The sequence below is a fragment of the Sesamum indicum genome, unplaced genomic scaffold (assembly GCF_000512975.1).
Source record: "Sesamum indicum cultivar Zhongzhi No. 13 unplaced genomic scaffold, S_indicum_v1.0 scaffold00167, whole genome shotgun sequence".
Lineage (NCBI taxonomy): Eukaryota > Viridiplantae > Streptophyta > Magnoliopsida > Lamiales > Pedaliaceae > Sesamum > Sesamum indicum.
In genome coordinates, this window is record NW_011628071.1 from 242,596 (window position 1) to 249,243 (window position 6,648).

The following is a 6,648-nucleotide window of genomic DNA, read 5'->3' on the forward strand; positions in this document are numbered from 1 at the left end:
TAAATACAATAAAATATTAGAGTCTTTAGAATCTTTACTCACAAAAATCTTCACAGATCTTCCAACAGTATCACCAATTTGCATGCACAATCTAAAAGATATCAAGAAAATTAAGATTTTTTCCTCTATAATGATTCTTCTCCTGGTGATTTATATTTCAATTGCCCTTGAGATTATGGAAATGACTCTCACAATGAAAATAAGTTACATACAATATATTTGGCTGGCTTCAGAATTATAAATTTCATGAGGTCAAAATAGTGTTTGCATCATTCACAATAAATCAATTTATTTTCCACTTGAATACATTTTTCTTTTATGCGACCTCTTATGGTCAAATGAATAATGAAAAGTTTAAATATCTTCTCTTCATGTATTTGTTGTATTATGACCTCTACAAAACATTTTTCGTATTTTTGAAAGCTTCATTTCCAATTTGTTAAACACAATGATCAAAGATTTCTATGGAACATGTCACGCCCTGGGCCCGTGAGCCCCTTGGATGTAAGAATTGCCTCCAAACTCACCATGTGCATCCTAAAATTCGGTTATGGCAATATGCCGAAAAGGGATTCCAAATGGATACACTATAATCTTTCTTTACCCAATGCTTATATGTGGCTTATCTTATTAGTTTGTAATGTTTATGGAATGTGATATTACAATCACCGTTCATAAAAATTTGACATCCTCAACGTGGAGTGACTTATCCCATGATTGGTCGTTATGTATCAAGATTCTAGAGGTGATTCCCATGTATGTAGCATTTTGTCCGCTTGTTCAAGAGGTGGCTCCCCACGCGCATTCCACTTTGTCTCCCATATAATTAGCTTCCGACTCAATTTGGTGATTGATTTTCATACTATTTGGTCATGCCCTGGGCCCACAACACCGTTGGTCCCTAGAATTGCCTCAAACCCACCAAGTGCATTTTAGAATTTGATTATGACAACAAATCGAAAAGGGATATCGAATGGATGCAATTGAGTTCTTTGGCCAATGCTTATATGTTGCTTATCTTTTTAATTCATAGTCCATGTGGGATGGGCTAGCATAAAACACACTACTCTTTTCAACTTTACGCATTGTTGTCCTGTAAATTCTAAGTATTAAGAGAACATATTTTCTACATATTTTCATGCCTTCTATTTTGCATATTGTACTTATTTTACTTAATTTTCACGTGCACATATAATGGTGGCATGTAACTATCATTGAACTAAATGATAAGGCTTCTTACTTTGCATATTTTTGGCGATCTTGTTTCCAAATTGGTTTTCCCTTGAATGTTTTGAAAAATATACAAGTACATTCAATTATAAACCAATGTTTTAGTAGTTACTTGATCTCATTAATTCTACTTGAGAAAAGGGAGTTGTTCATTAATTTTGGTATTCTAATATAAAAGAAGCTCCGGTAATAGAAAATCAAAACAATGCATCAAGAAAATTATTTATCCATTGAAATTTGGTGGTGAAAGTATGTACTTTGAAATATAAGGCAATATGTCTCACTTTGATCTTTTGTTAAAAGTTTCAGTTGAAGTTTATAAGCTTTCCTTCATACACAGCCACTTCTGACTGATTGGTTAATGGAGTTTGTTTATCTCTTTAATATAATATTCTTAGTTTACTTTATTCGTGGCTTAATTTATACTCTTTGTTATTCTAGTATGCTTGTTTTTTGGTGCAGGATCAACCTAAATCAAACAATAGATATTCAATTCAAAACAGAAGTCGAGACAGGTGTGTAGTTCAAGGCACTTGGAAGGTCTCTTTTGAACTTTTCCGACATCATCAACGAGGCCGCAACTATATTCTCGAAATGCATAAGGTACGTCCACTTATCAATTTGAATTTATATCTATACATATTTGACCCAAATACTCCACGTAATGCAAGCTAGGTTTATATATCCAAATCAAATTAAGATAAGAAATCCATTTGCTATTATGATTTACTGATTTCGAGTACTGAAGTAATCCTTATCTTATTACTTTTTATTCAAAATTTAATTATTTACTTGGTAATTATTTATTTGTTTTTTAATCTACATATAACACTTTGTCTATAGAAAGCTTATGCAATCACTTACTCATCCACTAAAAAAATGGAAACAGAATTAGATATTAGTGTGCAATCACGTGCATTTTTGCGATTATGCACGGTTATGTTTCTTTATATAAAAAATATGATATTATAATTTATAAAATAAACTCATCTATTCTACTAACATACATATGTATGGCAGGTTGAAGTAGGGGAAAGGGACATATATCACATAATTGTACAAGATAATGAAGGCAAGTTGGACGTAAGAGTGAAAAAAGTCCCTCTCCAACAAGATGTGGACCCTCTATCGGAAATTACTGAGACAAATAAAGTCCAACCAAGATATAAATTATCCCTACAGGAACGACTAGAGGGTTGGATATTACAAAAGAGAAAGCGTAATGCCTCGAATGCAAGTGATAAGGTAATAATTTTTTAATACTTTACATAAATAATCTGTAAATTTTTTAGTTATGCAAAACTAATGCAATATAACTAACTTTCTTGAACCAAATTTTCATGCAATAGTACTATATTCGTGATAGAGTCTCTCAAAACTTCCACTCATTAAAGGAGGTTGCAACTTTTATACTCTATAGTTGTCGGAGGAGTGATCTAGTGCTGGAACAGGTAAACTCAAAATCCATAAATCCATTTTATCTTTGACTAAAATTTATGTGGATATGTTTTATTTTTTAACTTTTCAACTATAGAAGATTATATAAAATGAATGAACTATTATGATTCAATATTCTAAAATTCATTCATTAATTATTAAATACTTGTGATTCATGAAAACCTAAATATAAATAATTTATTTTTATTGAAAATAGAGTATTAAATTATCAATATATATAGATAAATAATTTTAAATTAAAGCAAACATTAAATAAAATTTACTAAATGCGAGAAACTACTATAAAAGTAGACCAAATACCCATATTTATAAAAGTAGACCTTTAGGTTGGAAGACAAAACTATGCAATTTGAACAATATCTAAACCATGGGCAAAACCATTGAAACTTTTTTTTTTTATGGTAGTGATTGCTTTCAACATTTTTTCCGAAAAAGTTATATAAACAGTTAATTTAAATTGGATGGAGCAAACGAAAAAATTGAAAATTTATAAAGTTGAAAAATTAAATTTTGTAAAAGAGTTTTACAACAAATGAATGAATATTATAAAAAATAACTAATCAACTATATAATTGAATATCAATAAATATATGAACTCATAATGTAAAAAGATCAAAAGTAACTTTGTCCAATAAAATAAAAGTTAATAGTTGAGTCTTTTTAAATTACAAACTCACTCCCTTTGAAATACCACCCCTTCTAATTAGCATAGGGGACTGAAAATATTTTAGCCCAATTTTTTCTTGTGTGTTCCAATAAAAAAATTGTAACAATTGAATCTTCGTTATTGTTTTAGCTTTATATATATATATATATTGTGATTAATGGATTGAAAAGTGTTGATTGATTTTTCTTTTCAAAATATTTGAAATGATATGTTTTATGGTGGCAAAGAACAAAATAAAAAGTGTTGATTGATTTTTCTTTTCAAAATATTTGAAATGATATGTTTTATGGTGGCAAAGAACAAAATACATTGGTGTAAATAACTTCAATATAATTGCAGTTAAATTTCTTGAATCAAGTTCATGAATGAAATCCAATCCTCAAAGTGTAATAATCACTAAATTATAAATTAGGTAAGTGACATTAATTTATACCTACCTTTTATATACCAAACCATTAATTATATTTTCAGATTCAAACACACCTACCACATATATTTCTTTCAAAATTTTCATCCTTTCAAATTGAATTTCAAAAGATCCTTAGATAAAAATATTGTCGAATTTCAATCTTACTAAAAACTTGAGTTGTATATAAAGAAAGGTATACATGATTAATTTTTCATTTCTGAGTATCGATTTGAACTTCATCACTACTTTAGGTTTTTCAATCTTACTAAAAACTTGAGTTGTATATAAAGAATTTTGTAAAGATAAATGGTTGATTACAATACAACAATACGTACAGATTGATGAACTCTCTAATTAATTTTCGTAGATGTTGTCTCTCATTTTTTTGGCCATTTCTGGAGGAATCTGATGTAGAATATAATTTATTGTATTGCATTCATAGATACCATGAATATATATTTTCGTTCCAAAAATGATTCTTGTCTAATTATTACAATAATATTAAATAAAGACAAACCTAAAAAGAAGAAATTAGCAGGAAAATATTACGAGAAAAAGACAGAACGTTAATTCCAAGGCTTCTGCTACCCCCAATCGAGCTTTGTTATTTGAAACACTCACACAAACACATACAACATTTACTCGCACTCTCTCGCTCAACCACTCACACTTCACATTTGCTCACGCCTTTTTTCCCTCAACACACTCACTGCAATCACTGTTCAAATCCATAAAGTACTACGCTCAAGAGCTGTAGGAACGTTACATTTGATTCCTTCGGTATCCCAGAAATGGCAGAAAACTCCAGAAATCTAAGATGATTTCTATGTAGGAAACTCCATTATTCCTTTTCTCAAGCATTTGATTCTTTCTTTTTCCTTGTTTAATTCCTTTTTCTGAATCGGTTTGTTAATTCGTCATCGTATATAATTTGCCAACAGAATTCTTCAAGAACATACACTATAGATTTTGGCCGGATTATTTCATCCGACCCAAATTCAAATTCATCTTGTGAAGATTTCGGTGTGCTATCGTCGGATCCCATCTCTTGTGCGCTGCGGGCAAGTTTAATGGAGCCTCAGGTACATATTTAATTATTTTTCTTTTCATTTCTCCAATTTGTTTTAAATTAATTTTCTTTCCTATCAAAGTTTTAAAATATAAATATTTAAATTTGAATATGTTAAGAATTTTTTTTCCGTAATTAGGGTTCAACAAGAAATCCAACTTTATTTATTTGATAAATATTTTAAAATAAATTCATGCGGAACTCCTTGTTGAGGCAGTAGAAATCATGCTCATTAAAACTTGTCTTTTTTTGTTTAACCTTATGTTTTGATATATTTTCTTACCATGACCATGCCATATCATGTATAGCGTTAGGAGTATAGCTTTGGACGGTGCCATGTTGAGGAACTTGGCCGTTGTCTTAAGAGTGTAACCCCAGAAGGACAGGGGCAATTCAGTAAACCACTTCATGGATTGAACCATGTCCAACATGGTTTGACTTCTCCATTCGGCCACGCCGTTAAGTTGTGGCGTTCTAGGAGGAGTCCATTGAGAGAGAATTCTATTCTTTATTAAGTAATCCATGAACTCACCACTTAAATATTCCCCACCTCGATCTGACTGAAAGCCTTTGATCTGATCTTATGTTTGATTTCTACTTCATGTTTGAAGTCCTTAAATATTCCAAATGCCTTAAACTTGTACCTCATGAGCTTAACATAACCATACCATGAGTGATTTTAGATAAAGGTTATGAAGTATGAATATCCTCTTTTAACTTGAGTATTTAGTGGTCCACAAACGTCTGTGTGGATTAAGCCTAACAGACTAGGGACAAGCGTGACAAACAAAAAGTTTCTTGATCGTTTTTCCTTTTAGACAGGACTCGCAAGTTGATAGTTTACCCAAGTCATCTACCTCTAGACTCCTTGATTCTACCAACTTCCTCATCCTTTCTATGGAGATACCAACTCCTTGATTTATGATTTATGCATTTTTATAATTATCTAATTTTTGTTTGTGTTGGGTAGTTATAATCCAATTTGACTATTGAAAAATATAAAAACCATTCGTTAATGTACCAAGTCGATGAAGGTTATTATCAATCATCAAATAAAAACTATTTTTATTAATCTTAAATGCATAACCATCATTGTCTCAATAAGGAATGGAAATAATATTTTTGATCATGATTGGTACATATTAATAGTTCTTTAATACTATTCAAATATGATCACTAATACCTAAGATGAGAGATCCCACCGATTCCACAGCAACGACCTTGTCATCACCAAGCCTTGGATCATCTTGTCTTTACTTAGCCTTCTTGTAGCACCCCCTACTCGCTACATCTAATCATTTCTATTTCATCCTCTCTTTGATCAAAACTCATTCTATAAGTAATTCTCTTTCAACTCGTAAAATAAATTCTAATTTATCAGCAATACATATATCACAAAAGGTATTAGATATCACCCAAAGTTCATATTTACCCTCATTAGATGTCCTCGTGTACATAACCTCAAGAAAATCATACCACAACTTTAAATACAAATTCCGATAAAACACCAGAATATTTAACAACCCACAATCAAAAACTTTGGCTTCAGAAGTCATGGCTGACCCACTTAATAAAGACGACGGCACCGCTCAAATTCAATGTGGCTAGTCAGTGTGACCTATCTCCTGAAAAGTACGTGGCAAGGAATGAGCTGCCTACTCAATAAGTATAGCTGATCAGTTTATATATATACACAGGCAACAATTTCACATACATGCAGTCACATCGACTAACAGTCATTATCAATAGCAACAACAAATATAAGCAGTAATACCTACTCATAATTATAAATCAATCTATGACACAATATTCAAC

At 30.9% G+C, this 6,648-nt stretch overlaps 1 long non-coding RNA gene across 1 annotated transcript; it reads left to right on the forward strand.

Moving 5' to 3' along the window:
- The first annotated feature begins 4,423 nt into the window (after nt 1-4,423).
- On the forward strand, nt 4,424-5,378 carry LOC105179564. The gene is made up of 3 exons (XR_849315.1): nt 4,424-4,592; nt 4,706-4,846; nt 5,142-5,378. It is a non-coding gene; the product is annotated as an uncharacterized LOC105179564 (long non-coding RNA).
- The last annotated feature ends 1,270 nt before the right edge of the window (nt 5,379-6,648 follow it).